The sequence below is a fragment of the Alosa sapidissima genome, chromosome 11 (assembly GCF_018492685.1).
Source record: "Alosa sapidissima isolate fAloSap1 chromosome 11, fAloSap1.pri, whole genome shotgun sequence".
Taxonomy (NCBI): domain Eukaryota; kingdom Metazoa; phylum Chordata; class Actinopteri; order Clupeiformes; family Clupeidae; genus Alosa; species Alosa sapidissima.
In genome coordinates, this window is record NC_055967.1 from 21,036,330 (window position 1) to 21,049,708 (window position 13,379).

At 40.6% G+C, this 13,379-nt stretch overlaps 1 long non-coding RNA gene across 1 annotated transcript; it reads right to left on the minus strand.

Moving 5' to 3' along the window:
* Nucleotides 1-2,158: 2,158 nt before the first annotated feature.
* Nucleotides 2,159-12,839, minus strand: LOC121724169. The gene is made up of 4 exons (XR_006035148.1): nucleotides 12,769-12,839; nucleotides 7,380-7,390; nucleotides 6,422-6,429; nucleotides 2,159-2,221 (listed from the first exon to the last, which is right to left on the minus strand). It is a non-coding gene; the product is annotated as an uncharacterized LOC121724169 (long non-coding RNA).
* Nucleotides 12,840-13,379: the final 540 nt, after the last annotated feature.

Genomic DNA, 13,379 nt, shown 5'->3' on the forward strand with positions numbered 1-13,379 from the left:
TAACTTGACTATGTCCTAGGGACTGTTACATATTAAAATATTACCTCTAGATCATGGGAGTTCCCTAGTGGTCACTCACACTCAACAAGTCTAAGGAATAGAATGATTTAGCTTTAATGGGAAAAATAAAGTTTGTAGGAATATTGAAATGATGTAATATCTGCTTTACATGTAACTAATGTGAAGCCAAAAGATCTTACGTACTATACTATGACATTTGATAAAGAAAGCAATAGATAAAATAAAGAAAGCAGAGAAATAGGATTGATAGAATAAGAAAATAGAACTAGGATTTACTAATAGTTTAGATAGCCTAGATAAAGTAGTATAGGGTTAGAATAATTAGGAATAGAGGTAAGCTTAGTTTTTGAAGAATAAAACATTATAAAAGTCTATGACATGCAGAGAAAATTGGAGTAAGGTATGTTGAAGAAATGATGAGATTACTGTATGTCCTAGAATAGCTAATTAATATAGCTTACATAATAACCAGTCTTAAGTCATAATAACCAGTCTTAAAGTAGTATCTCAAATTGACAATAAATAAAATAACAATGCTTATAGGGAAATTTGTTTAATCTCTATGCAAAAAGAGAATAGATGGAATTAGGATTATTATAAGTCATTGTCAGAAGATTAAAATGTTTTATTATTTCAGAAATAGAAAAGCTGGTGGAAAGATGTTGGTCTTCATGGAAGGAATGGAGGTCCACCAACTCTATTCTGTTAATCACAGTAACAAAGGGGGGCGAACCCCTGGTAGAATGTTAAATTGTATGATTTGTTACATTTGTTACCTTGGGTTACAGATTTTTATAATTTTTCACTGTCATTATTTGATTAATGTTTTATTTGAATGTCCCTTTGGGGAAAAAAGAGTCTGCTGAATACCATAACTGTAACTCTAATGGTTAGTGGCATTTATATGATACTAACCAGATACTTTCCCAACAGATACAGTACTTGATATGGTGCTTTCCTTTGCGCATATTTGGGATCTATGCGCAAGGGGGGAGTAGGAAAGAGGAATATTTTTATTGAAGGATTTTCATAGTTACAGGAAGTTATTGATGATAGTCTAACAGATGTCATGTGTATAGTCATAATATCAGAAAGTGATAGTGTTGTCTAAACCATTAGGTCCCAGAAGGATCATGAAAACACTTAGTTATTGATTACATTGATATGATAAAAATAAGAAACTTTGGTAGTGGTGTGTAGGGGTTTTCAGATGATAAGGGCAAATGACAAGTTAAAAGGGAGAATTGCTAAAATATGTGCCTCAACAGATTTAAACTAGTTTGATGCCTTACGCATTGCTTCGATGCAAATAAGGTCACAATAAAACCAGAGTAATCACTTTTTGCATTTAAAGATAAAAACTGAGAGGTCCACCAGAGGCCCACCTTTGGATCAGCTCCAAGGATAAATGAGAAATTATATGGAATAATTGTCATTAATTCACAGAACAATCTATAAGCAGGAAAAGGACTTTCAGATGGACCTACAGGAAAAGAGTCAACAACCTACAGTATACTGCCTGGGGACAGAAATGATCCTGGCAGAGGTGGGTATAGTGTTTTTGGCATGTATGTTCCTGTTCCCCTGTTGAGGGTAGACTTTCAGGCAAGGAATCCAGTGAGGAAGGGGGGACATTGTCCCAGCAACATCTGCCCTGATAACAATCAGGGAATGGACAGAAAACGGCAGAGATCCCAGTCCATGACATACCACCAAATCACCAGGAAATGAGCCATTCAACTGTTTTTTCACAAGTGAGGCTGACAAAGAAGACTCAGGTAACACAGAAATTATTGACTGACAAAATCTTATCAACCACCAGGAATCTGGAATATTGGTGAATCTTCCAATATGAACGCAGTCTGTTATGTGCTTGAAGCACTAAGAGAACAGGTGGCTGCAACCTTCTGGGTAGCTATGCACCACTGGATGATGTTGGATCAGATATTAGCCAAAGAAAATGGAGTGTGTGTCAACGTAGGAGTATATTGCAGTACTTTTATTCCCATAACATAGCTATGGCAAAACTAATAATGATAGAATGCTAGTTAAGGGGGCATTAGGAGGATTAGAAATATGGCTAGCACAAATAGGAATAGTTGTAGGAATAGGTTTGCTTGTATTTGTGCTTGTTTTCTCTTTGTTTCTTCCTTGTTTGAGATCCATAGTGCTTAAAACAGTGGCTGGGAGAAATGGATCACTGCTGTTGATGAATGAAGCAAATGGCAACCCTAGTGGAAGGAGATACTAGTGCCAGGACAGATGACAAGGAAATGGAAACATGACAGTGATGCCAATGATGCCAGAACTGATGCTTCTCATAGAGGATTGGAGAAAGGAGGAAATTAGGATACAGTATGCTGGTTGGAAGCAAAACCAGCTCTTTCATTGATGAAGTGGGATTGGGTGTGGACTCCACTCCGCCCAACAGCCAAGCCACTAATGTTCTCAGAGCATATGAGATGGGGTGCAGAACTAAGACAATGGCTTTTGTTTTTGTGAATTGCAATATTCGTAACATACCTCACACTTGAAGCGCAGCATCCAACATTTGCTAATACATCTGCGTTTGCATTTACACTCTGCCATCTCCGAGGAACAAGCAATGGACTAAAAACTGTGTGTAATGAGAATGTATTATTAATAGTTTGGTGTTACCCTCTTCTCTAAAAACAAAGTAATTATAGCATGTAACCTATCTTCATGTAGAATCTTAGAATATTATAGGACTAGCCCTATCTGAAAACACCCATCAGGAATTCTGATGTGATCTGTTTGCTCATTTGATGAATTTTTGGGGATGGAAAAGCATATGTGTAGATGAAGGAAAGTTTCTCCTCTCGCTTGTTGAAAACAAGTGTTGCTGTACAAACAGGACAGTAGAAGAGTTTCCCTTATGAAGGTTTTTTCCTCTAAAAACAAAGAAGAAGAAAGAGGTTTTCCCTTAAGGGTTTTCGCTTCCACCGAGAGGATTTGAAACTTGCCATTGTATTTGATAATAACACTACACTATTGGATTTGATTTAAGTGAGGGTTGGTTCAAGGGTGTAATAACAGTACTAATATAAGTGTTTTATGTTTAGCAGTGGTATTGGGGACAATTGCTTAAACTCATAGTTGCTGCTGTGTTGACTGGTTTGCTTAGCTGACTGTTTGTAGTGTGACTCAGCTTAGCAGCAGTATTTTCTTGATAGTAGGGGATATGTTAAAATAGTGATAAATGTTTGATGTTGCTGCATAAGTGAGCACTTCATGCTCAAAGGGGGGAATGTCGTGGCCTTTATTGACATATATCCTTTAGTTTATATATATTTTATGTAGTATCTTTATTCTGTGTAATATCATTGTTTTGTGAAACTGAAGTCTGTAGTATGTTCAGTGTGGGAAAGGAAGACTGGTTTAAGTGAAAGAGCAGGCCTGGCAGAAAATGGCATAGACAAGGTTTGGTGCCAGGAAATGTAAGCAAAACCTAAAGAATGGCACAACCTAAAGAATGTAGGAATAACAGGATGAGAGGGCAAAGGTGAAGTACCATATATTACTTGGTCAGTTATCTGTAAACATAGAGGGTCTTGTCTGGGATGACTTGAAGGGGTATAAAGGCTGGACAACAGCCAGAGGATGTTATCTTACTTAGCTCACTTTGCTCACTGCTCACTTTCTTACTTTGCTTTCACTTACTTACTTGCTTCACTAATGCTCCGGAGTGCATTAAAGCCATCATCTGCAGTATACATCCACGGTGTGCGGACTTCTTTTGATGTTGTATTATTTAATGTGGATTTGACACCACAATAGACGCCTGTCTCTTTTACACGACTGGTGTGGTTGCAGGTTTGGATAATGTGTATGTGTGTTCGTATTTGTGTTTGCGTGTATGTTTCTGAAAAGAAGTGACCATTTTAATGGCCAAATCCCAGTGAAAAGAAGCAATTATGGGTGAATTCTGAAAGACTTCACAAAAGACCAAAAACACTTAGCGCTGATTTCATTTGGACTATGTTTTTCAGTTGTCTCCTTGTATTTTCTCTCCCCTTCTCAGTCTCTCTCTCTCCTTCTCAATCTCTCTCTCTCTCTCTCTCTCTCTTTCTCTCTCTCTCTCTCTTCCATTGTGCTTGACTTGTGTTGTGTGTTTCTCCAAGCACTCTCCTCTTCTCTCCCCTACCATCTCCCCCCTTAATTTCCAAAACGTAGGAAAACATTGATTCATGTATTGAGCCATTTGGGCTGAAAGGACTGGCAGACAAAAACGCCTGCAGTTCTCAGTAGGTATGCCCAGGCGAACGGATGCGCCAGTCGGAGGAGGAGGTGGAGCAGAGTGGAGGAGAGATGAGTACCCTCTAAAGTAAACAAGTGCAGACACACACACACACACACACACACACACACACACACACACACGCACACACACACGTGCACACACACACACAATCATTTACATATGCAAACAACACAAAACAACACTAAAGCAAATGCAAGAACACATACATAAAACACATACACACACTTGCATGTCCACCCCCATACACTTTCAAAGACATGTGCACAAAATGCAAAATGCACAACATGCACACAAACACACACACACACACACACATACTGTAAACACCTTTGCACACCCACTCACACAATAACCCAAACATACACATAGATCTTGATGGTAAGAAAATAACTGATGCTAATAACTGACTAAAATGATGTCATTATCTTTTTTCTGATAAACTAAAATAAGTTGAGCTTCAGTCTGAAAGACTAGGCTACCTAGCTACGTGACTCATTCTAATATAGTCCCAATAAATACCTAATAAGAACAAAACAGAACAATCCAACCAAACTGTCATATTGCCCCAGTTAAAGAGAAAAGACTGGGGCAATCTACACTAAGTAATCAAACTCTCATAGAGAAATCTGACTTGGGTCTGTTGGACATAAGCATTTGAAGCCCAAAACTTTACAAAGGGTCAATGGTGACCCATTTAAAGTCACTCTCAAAAGTAAAAAACTAATTTAAAAATAAATAAATAAACAAAATAATAAATAATTATTGGGGAATGGGAAGCTTTCAGAGGCTCAAAGCGTATTCTCTAGTCTTTCAGCTTGAAGCCTTACTCACTCTCTGCCAATGTCCTATTTTGCCCTGTCACAACTAAAAGCCAAGTAATTACAGAGCAGTCAAAACTCGGAGTTCTCAGTGTGTAGCTGTCATTAAACCACTGCTGTAGCACCCCTCTCCATACGTGCATTCAGAGTCATCAGGCTATCATGTGAGTTAGCATTGCATTCATTCTCATGGGCAGGGATAATGTATATACACTGCTTCCTCTCTTTGTTCATTTCCACCTCTCTCTCTCTCTCTCTCTCTCATTATTTCTGACTATCTCATCCTCTGCCTCCCTACACACACAGACACGCGCGCACACGCGCACACACATACACACACACACACACCCATTATCACGGCATAGCACTTTTATGTGCAGTTGTGAATGTTTCTAGTGTAATTACCTCATAGATTTTAGGTGTTCACAACCACAATTAATTATCCACAACAGGTAATTTATTAATCAGCCCACCATAGACCACAAAAGTAAATGACCGGTATAAATAAAACTATGGTCAAAAGAGTTCCTGCAAACTGCTTTATAAAAGTACCCCGAGGAATAGCCATGCATAATGTGGTGGGAATTTCTGAACTGCAGATTTATCATTAACATTTTTGTGTTTCTGCACGGGGGAGAGGACTTGTGCTATATTCATGCATTTTGTTTTCCCTAATTGGAATCACTTTTCTATGCACAGGTCAATATTAAAATAAAAACGGAGCGATAACATCAAGAACGCCTGCTGAGAGAAGCCTTATTTCAGCTTTGAATTTGTGTGTGTTCGCTATCTTGTGAAGTTCTTTTCATTCCCATACAATCTGTCTCAGCCTTTATCATGTCTCAGATTCTACACATTTCTCCAATCTGTAAACAAAGCAAAGCAATTTCTGAAACCACTTAGAAAATAAGACTGCCATATCTGTTCAGTAACGGGTGGTGCTGTGTGCTTGTACATTACTGATGAATATATAATGGCATTTATGGAGAAGGGCCTTAAATATGCAATCTAGATTCAGATGAATGTGCACATGTGCAGTGAGTCCTAGTCTGATGTACTATGGACCTGATAGGAAAAGCCAAAATCAACTTGTCTTCAGTAGCTGTGGATGGACAGAAATACAGAGTTTTACTGTAAGCATCCAGAAAACATCCACAGGGATATTCCTGCGGGCAAGACTAGGACAGTTGTCTAAAATCATCAATTTACTCCAAACCACCCGGAGTGTTCCCAAAACAGCTAAGGACGGAGCAACTAGGTCTTTCCATGTCACCGGGAGATTTGCAAAAGTGCCCATGACTCTGCAGACTTGACAGAAATGGGGAATGACAACTGAGGACCTTCTGCGGAGTACCGCGTCTCAGAAAAAAGCGAGAACCAGGAATGGCAGTGGTAACCTTCAGAAGAACCGAGGACACTGGAGGAACATTGCCTGGTCAGATTAGTCTTGATTTCTGTTGATAAGTAAGGTGTTTCCATGGCACATACGGCACCAGAACCGTGTACAAAAAGGGGAAATATCGTTAACAGCAACAGCAATGCAAACAAATACAATGTAGTGTGTGTGAGTCACGTAGCTAGGTAGCCTAGTCTTTCAGACTGAAGCTCAACTTATTTTAGTTTATCAGAAAGAAGATAGTGACATCATTTTAGTCAGTTATTAGCATCAGTTATTTTCTTACTATCAAGATCTATGTGTATGTTTGGGTTATTGTGTGAGTGGGTGTGCAGGTGTGTTTGTGTGTGTGTGTGTGTTTGTGTGTACGTGTGCGTGCATGTGTGTGTGTGTGTTTTCTAAAAGACAATACTTCAAACACAGACAAGTTCCAGTCCCTGGATATTTCACTCCACTGAGTAGATACTGTTAACTTGAACAACAGAAGCCAACATGACATGGCTGTGTGCAGCGTGCGAGTAGGAGGATATGAGAATCTCTTGGTGTCTTAGATCTTTGTTTTGCCTGTCCCCTCTGTCCCCTACAAGGCTCTCATGAGTCTGTAGTTTGTATCTCCTCTTCACATTTATGGGAACTACCACTGAAGTGAATCAGAGGAAATGAGTGATTTCCTGGCGTTGGATTGATACTGTCGCAGCAGTAAACATCTCTGTGTGTATATGATTTGTTTTGAGCCAGAGTTAATTATGTATAAATGCAGTGGTTATTTGATAATTGTGCAAGTAATTTGCCATTTTAGAGTGTCTTGTGACTTCCTCTGTCCTTCTGTGGTCAGAATGTCCTGTTTGTGTGCACACTTGACTTGTGAGATCACTATAATATGGATTTCACTTGTTGCGACGTGAGATCTACAAACTCCATAGTCTCCATAGTGCTTGAGGGTCTCAGAGGCACTTTGATCCATGTCATGAATAGCATCTTTCAGCATATCAATGGGGCAGCAGGACTAACAGTAGGCCAGTGGACTCTCTTACAAGAAATATGCATGCATTGGTATGCACTATGAAAAAAGATGCTTTCAGAGGGAAAGGGTTACTGGTTAACATTTAATTTACCTCAACATTACTTATGGGCAAGAATTTCCTCCCAGAGACAATTCACTCTATGAATTTTAAAACACTTTTTTTTCACACTTTCAAAATTACAAAGCACTCTACATTCTAATGTTATGCATTCAATGCAGGAGTGTAATAGAAAATGTATTGAGGAATGCAGTGAGCACCATCCAAAGTGCCCAAGAGGCTGAGTAACACATCACTGTAAATGAGCGAGGCCGCGGACATGAACACAGTAATCTGGAGCAGGCACATCATGCTTGAGAGAAAAACAGCACTTAGCAAACCCTCTCTGTCCATGGACTGGATCGAGTCTGTGGAGTGGATGGAATAATAAGGGCCGAGTGACTGCATAGCTTTTTCTCTCTCTTGCTCTCTCTCTCTCTCTCTCTCTCTGTCTCTCTCTCTCTCTTATTAACTTTACCAAACAAGGACCAAAACAAAAACACTTCAGAAAGAGAGAATAGTGACAGCTTGACACAATGCCTCTCACATGACGAGTGGATTTGCCAGCCTCATTTTGCTCCGTGTTGATTCCCCAAGCTGGAGGAACAAACCCAGAAGTAAGGCCCTATGTATGATGATGATGATGATGGCTAAAACCCATCAATGAGCCTTTGAAAATTCAAAATGAGCCTTTTAAAGTGGACAGGCCACCCACTGCTTCTGACCGCTGACACATTGACGTTTTGTACAGTATGTTTGTGCATTTTGTAGCTTTTTCTTTAATGAGACTTTTTAGAAAGCTGGGTATCACAGCACAGCTTAGCTGGGCATGCAAACTGCGAGTGAGGACTCACTCCGACTCCACGGATATATAGAGCTCTTGGAAGATGGCTGACGGCTGGAGGTCTGGGAGCTAGGGTTGGGGCTGACGGCTGGAGGTCTGGGGGCTAGGGTTGGGGCTGACGTTGGGAGAGAGGGAGTCATTGAGCTCCCAAAGCAGTTGAATCCTTTGAATCCGTTGGCTTCGTGTGAGCGTGCCTGGGCAGAAGAGAGGGAAAGCTCTGAGTGAAGATTAGTGCAGCGCAGTCCAACAAAAACACAAGAGAAGACATGTTGGATGTACAAGTTTGAGTGCAAATACAGGGTTGAGACAGACGGTGGCCAAAGGCTGTGTCCAAGGGGGCCTGATGTAGCCAGGGAACCAGACAAGTCTGACAGCTTATTGCATGTGCTCTGGCTGATCTGTCTGGACACCCTCCTGCTGAAACTGATTCCCATGGCCGGGTCAATCACAGCTGGTCATCTGATAAATGGCGGGCTTTATATGATGACTGACAGAGGAACACTGTTGAGGCAGAGGCACCTTTTTACCAGCATTCTATTCTATTCTATTCTATTCTATTTTATTCTATTCTATTCTATTCTATTCTATTCTGTACACAATAGGTGGGTTCAGAGCCTTATAGATAGATAGATAGATAGATAGATAGATAGATAGATAGATAGATACCTTTATATGGCTCTGGGTGGGTTGACATGGACACTTCTATTCTGATTAGAATCAGAATAATTATAAACACCTTGATCGGAATAAAACTGCCGATCCGATCAGAATTTTAATCAGAATGAAAGAGGTGGTGTATTCCGTTCATATTCCGATTGAACAGCCATGTAGCCTACACGGTCAATCAGATTGCCTGCTGTGTCTTCTCAAGGAAAAGTAGGCAACAACGGCTATAACGATCAAACATTCTAAAGCGCTTGAGAGCACCTGATCGGAATAGAACCCATGTAAACAGATGGCACAAATGTTTCAATCGGAATAGTTTAATTGGAATGACAAACAAACTGTCCATGTTAATGTGGCTAATGACTGACAGCAGAGCACTATTGAAGCACCTTTGTATAGAATGCCGGTATTCCATTCTATTATATTCTATTCTTTACACAATGACTGACAGCGGACCACTATTGAAGCACCTTTGTATACAACCAATGGATTGAGCTGATTGGGTCAGTACTTACGAAAGCATCCGATATGATTTTTTTAATGTACCAACTTAATTTACAGTAAAATCTGATAGGGTCCAGGTATATTCTCATTCGAAAATTGGTCTGGTGTTGGCCAGGCTAAGACTGAGGGTAAAACACACACTACACAAAATAAACATCCACCCATGCACATTTAGGAAAAGAAGGGGGACAGAAAATGAGAAACAGAGAGCCCGTCCCACACACACACAGACACAGACACACAGACACAGACACACACACACACACACACACACACACACACACACACACACACACACACACAACCTCATACGGTAACTCTCATTCTCTCAGTGTAAATACACTGACCATCTAGAAATGCTGGTCATAACACATTGCATCACTGAAGGAGGAGACCAAGCATAACTGACACACACACACGCACACATACACACAAACACACACACATTTACAAACACATTCACTCACTCACTCATACTGTAGTATATATACTCTTTTGATCCTGTGAGGGAAATTTCACACTAATATGGCCACTTCAAATAATAATCTGAAATCATTTTCTCTCACTGCAAATAAACTGACCACCTAGAGGAATGTAATACATGGCACATCGCATCACTGGAGGCGGAGGCCATGCATAACTGACAGGGTGAGCATCCATTGGTAGTTGCCTGACACAGCTTGCCTAACGCCCAGGGGAGAACCCGCTGGCTGTCAGGGGCCCGAGCACACAGTTATAGACATTAACAGCAGTTCTAAAATCAGGACACATGTCCAACACACTCATAACACACACACAGGTGTGAGATGGAACTCACAGACAGGCTCTGGAAGAGAGTGCATGATGTCGTGTGAGATGTGTTGGAGTGGATGTATGTGTTAGTTTTCAGTATAGTGTTGAGGGTGATGTCAACAGGAGCTTTATAACTGAAGCCGTTTATAACACAGCATTGTCTAGTGTGTGAGGGATAAAATTGTTTGAATTGTATCTTACTGCTTGGTCTTTGGGTGTGCAATGAGGAGGGCGGAGTTGAGTTATTTTGACGGTGTCAAAGTGGAAAGAACTGAGAGGGAGGGGAGACAATAAGACAAGAGAGAAAGAGAGGAGAGACAGACAGAGAGGGAGGGAGAGAGAGATAGAAAGAGAATTAATTACCCATCTAGTTATTATACAGCTGCTACTCTATCTCTGTATCTTTTATGTTTTGATTTATTTAATGACTGCCTTGGCATAACAAGTGTCCTGTTTATCATGCCAATAAAACACTTCTGTATTTTAATCTGAATTTAAAAACAGTAGAGACAGGCAGAGAAACAGGGACAGATAGAACAGGAGAGAGAAAGAGAAAGAGAGAGAGAGAGAGATGACGAAGACCAGAAGGAATGAAGACATGCATCAGTACTCAGGACCTTCGCGCTTCCCCTGTCACCCCATTAGAAGTCCAATACAAATGAGCTTCCTAAAGCATGTGACTTGTCTTTTTACCGTCTATCTCCACACAAAGCTTTAATTAACCGTTCCACAGATGAGCGGCCACCGTGTCATTCTTAATGTTCACAGCGAAAGGTGTGGGAGGAGATATCAGTCCAGATTAGGAGCTAATTAATGCACAGCTAGCCTGAATGTCTGAGCATGCGTCACGTGAGACAATAGAGATGGCCGAGAAATCTCTATTGTGACGGTGAAGCCGTAATGAGAAGTACACACTACGGAGACAAGGCTGGCGGACAATAGGCTGGTCACTCTACTGACTGGATGAGAGAAAATGTGATGAATTCTGGATCCTGTGACTTGTGTTTTTTTCTGATGGTAGGCTACTGTTAAAGTGTTTACAACAAAAGTGTTGCAGACGAATATCAGCCTTTGAAGACACGTGGTCCCCATTTTTAACGTTTCTAAATTTAACAAAAACATAACTACAAGCTGTGTACATTACCAGACACATACCTCCCTCTTCCGTTCTGTAAAGTTTATTTATTTATTTATTTTCTTTTTCCTTTTGTTTTTGCCCCTGCAGATACCACTTTACACATAGACATAGGCACACACTATCCACACTCATGCATAACATGTTTGCCAACCCCTTTCAACACCCTAACCGTGACCAATCATTAATAATACGTCCTTCCCTCACGGGATCAAAAGAGTATACTTATACTTATGTTTGTCAACTGTCTTGTCCAGACCCGTCTTGACCGTTCTATTATCGTCCCGTCTCACTTCCCTCTGTTGTTTCTCGGTCACCTTGTCACGTTTCATGTGTTATGTGTTACACTCTGTACGTGGTGCTGTAATCTGCCCTCCCGTTATATGGTTCCAGGGTCTTACTAAAACAGGGTGAATGGTTATGGTAGGACAATAGTAAATGCACTGTTTATAAATCTAAGTCTGAATGTAATATATGTGTATGCTATAAAAAAAGCTATATTTATTTATTGAAAATAAAGTTGTCCTCAAGTGTGGTGGGTGGTGGTGGGCTAAAAAAAAAACAAAAAAAAAAAACCGGTGCAGACAATAGAAAACAAAATGTAATTAATGTGTGAATATAAAAATCAGTACCTACAGTATACTGCACTTAGCATGGTTGAAATAATGCCATTACCATCTTCTTACCATCAACTAAGACTAATTGAGAGCCAAGCCTTGCCTTTAAAGGATCTGGAGCTTAGGACTGGAGGACTTTTCTTTTCACTGGAGCAGCCTGAACTGTTTTTTCACTGTGGTTTAAAAACTCTTAACTTTCTTACCTTTTAAATCATGATTAAGATGCTATTACTACATTCTCATTTTTGATTACTTGGCTACACTTTATTTGAACCCTGTGTAACAGGGTGATACATAGGAAGGACCAAGGGCCCAATCACAGTAGCCTGACTACGCCACCCTGAGGCCTAAATGCATCAGGGAATCTTGATCGTACCTCTAGAGAGAGACAGCTTTCAGGTTCGAAATTAGACAGAGGAGACATGAATTCCAGGAAAGCAAAAGATTTATTAATACAAAAAGGTTGGGCAGTGGAGATCTGAGGGTGGCAACTATGGAAGTCCACACAAATATCATACATGCAAGCATAATGAAAGGTTCACCTGTTACACAGCAAAGGCACACAGCAAAGCTATAAGCAATACACAAGGAACACCACACGTGTGCTTAGACTAGCCCCCCCTCAGAGCCACTGTCGTGGCAGATATTCAGACTCGGGCCAGAAATGAAGTCCAAACATCTTGCCCACAATGTAACAAAAATACACCATTATAAGTGCTGAAGTCAAAAATTTGTCCCAAAAAGAAGGCGCAAAAGTCCGGCAGAGTTCCGTGCAAAAATCCCTTTAATGACTACATAGCGCAAAGCCTGAGTGGATCGCACGATCGCACGATCGCACTCCTGAACAATTGTTGAACACCAACATTTATACCCCTCCTTAGATGCTGACACAACATATGGCAACTTCGAACCCACAGGTGGCGTTATGAAAGGATCGTTGTTTGGTCTTATCTTCGCAAGTCAGCACTATTGCTGCCAAGGGTACAAACTTTTCACCGTATAGCACAAGTTCAGAGGTTTACACAAAGTTCAGGGGTTTATACAGTGATCACAGGTCACACATCGTTCATAGGTTGCATATCGTTCACTCGTTTTCTCTCATACTAGCTGTTTTTGAGTAGAGCCCGCCTCCGATGATGTCTTTATCTCTGCAGCTGCAAGGCCAAGCATGCTTTTTTCAAACAGGCTTCACCCATCCACAGTGAGACACAAAGCGACAAAGAGAGACATAGGGATACAGACC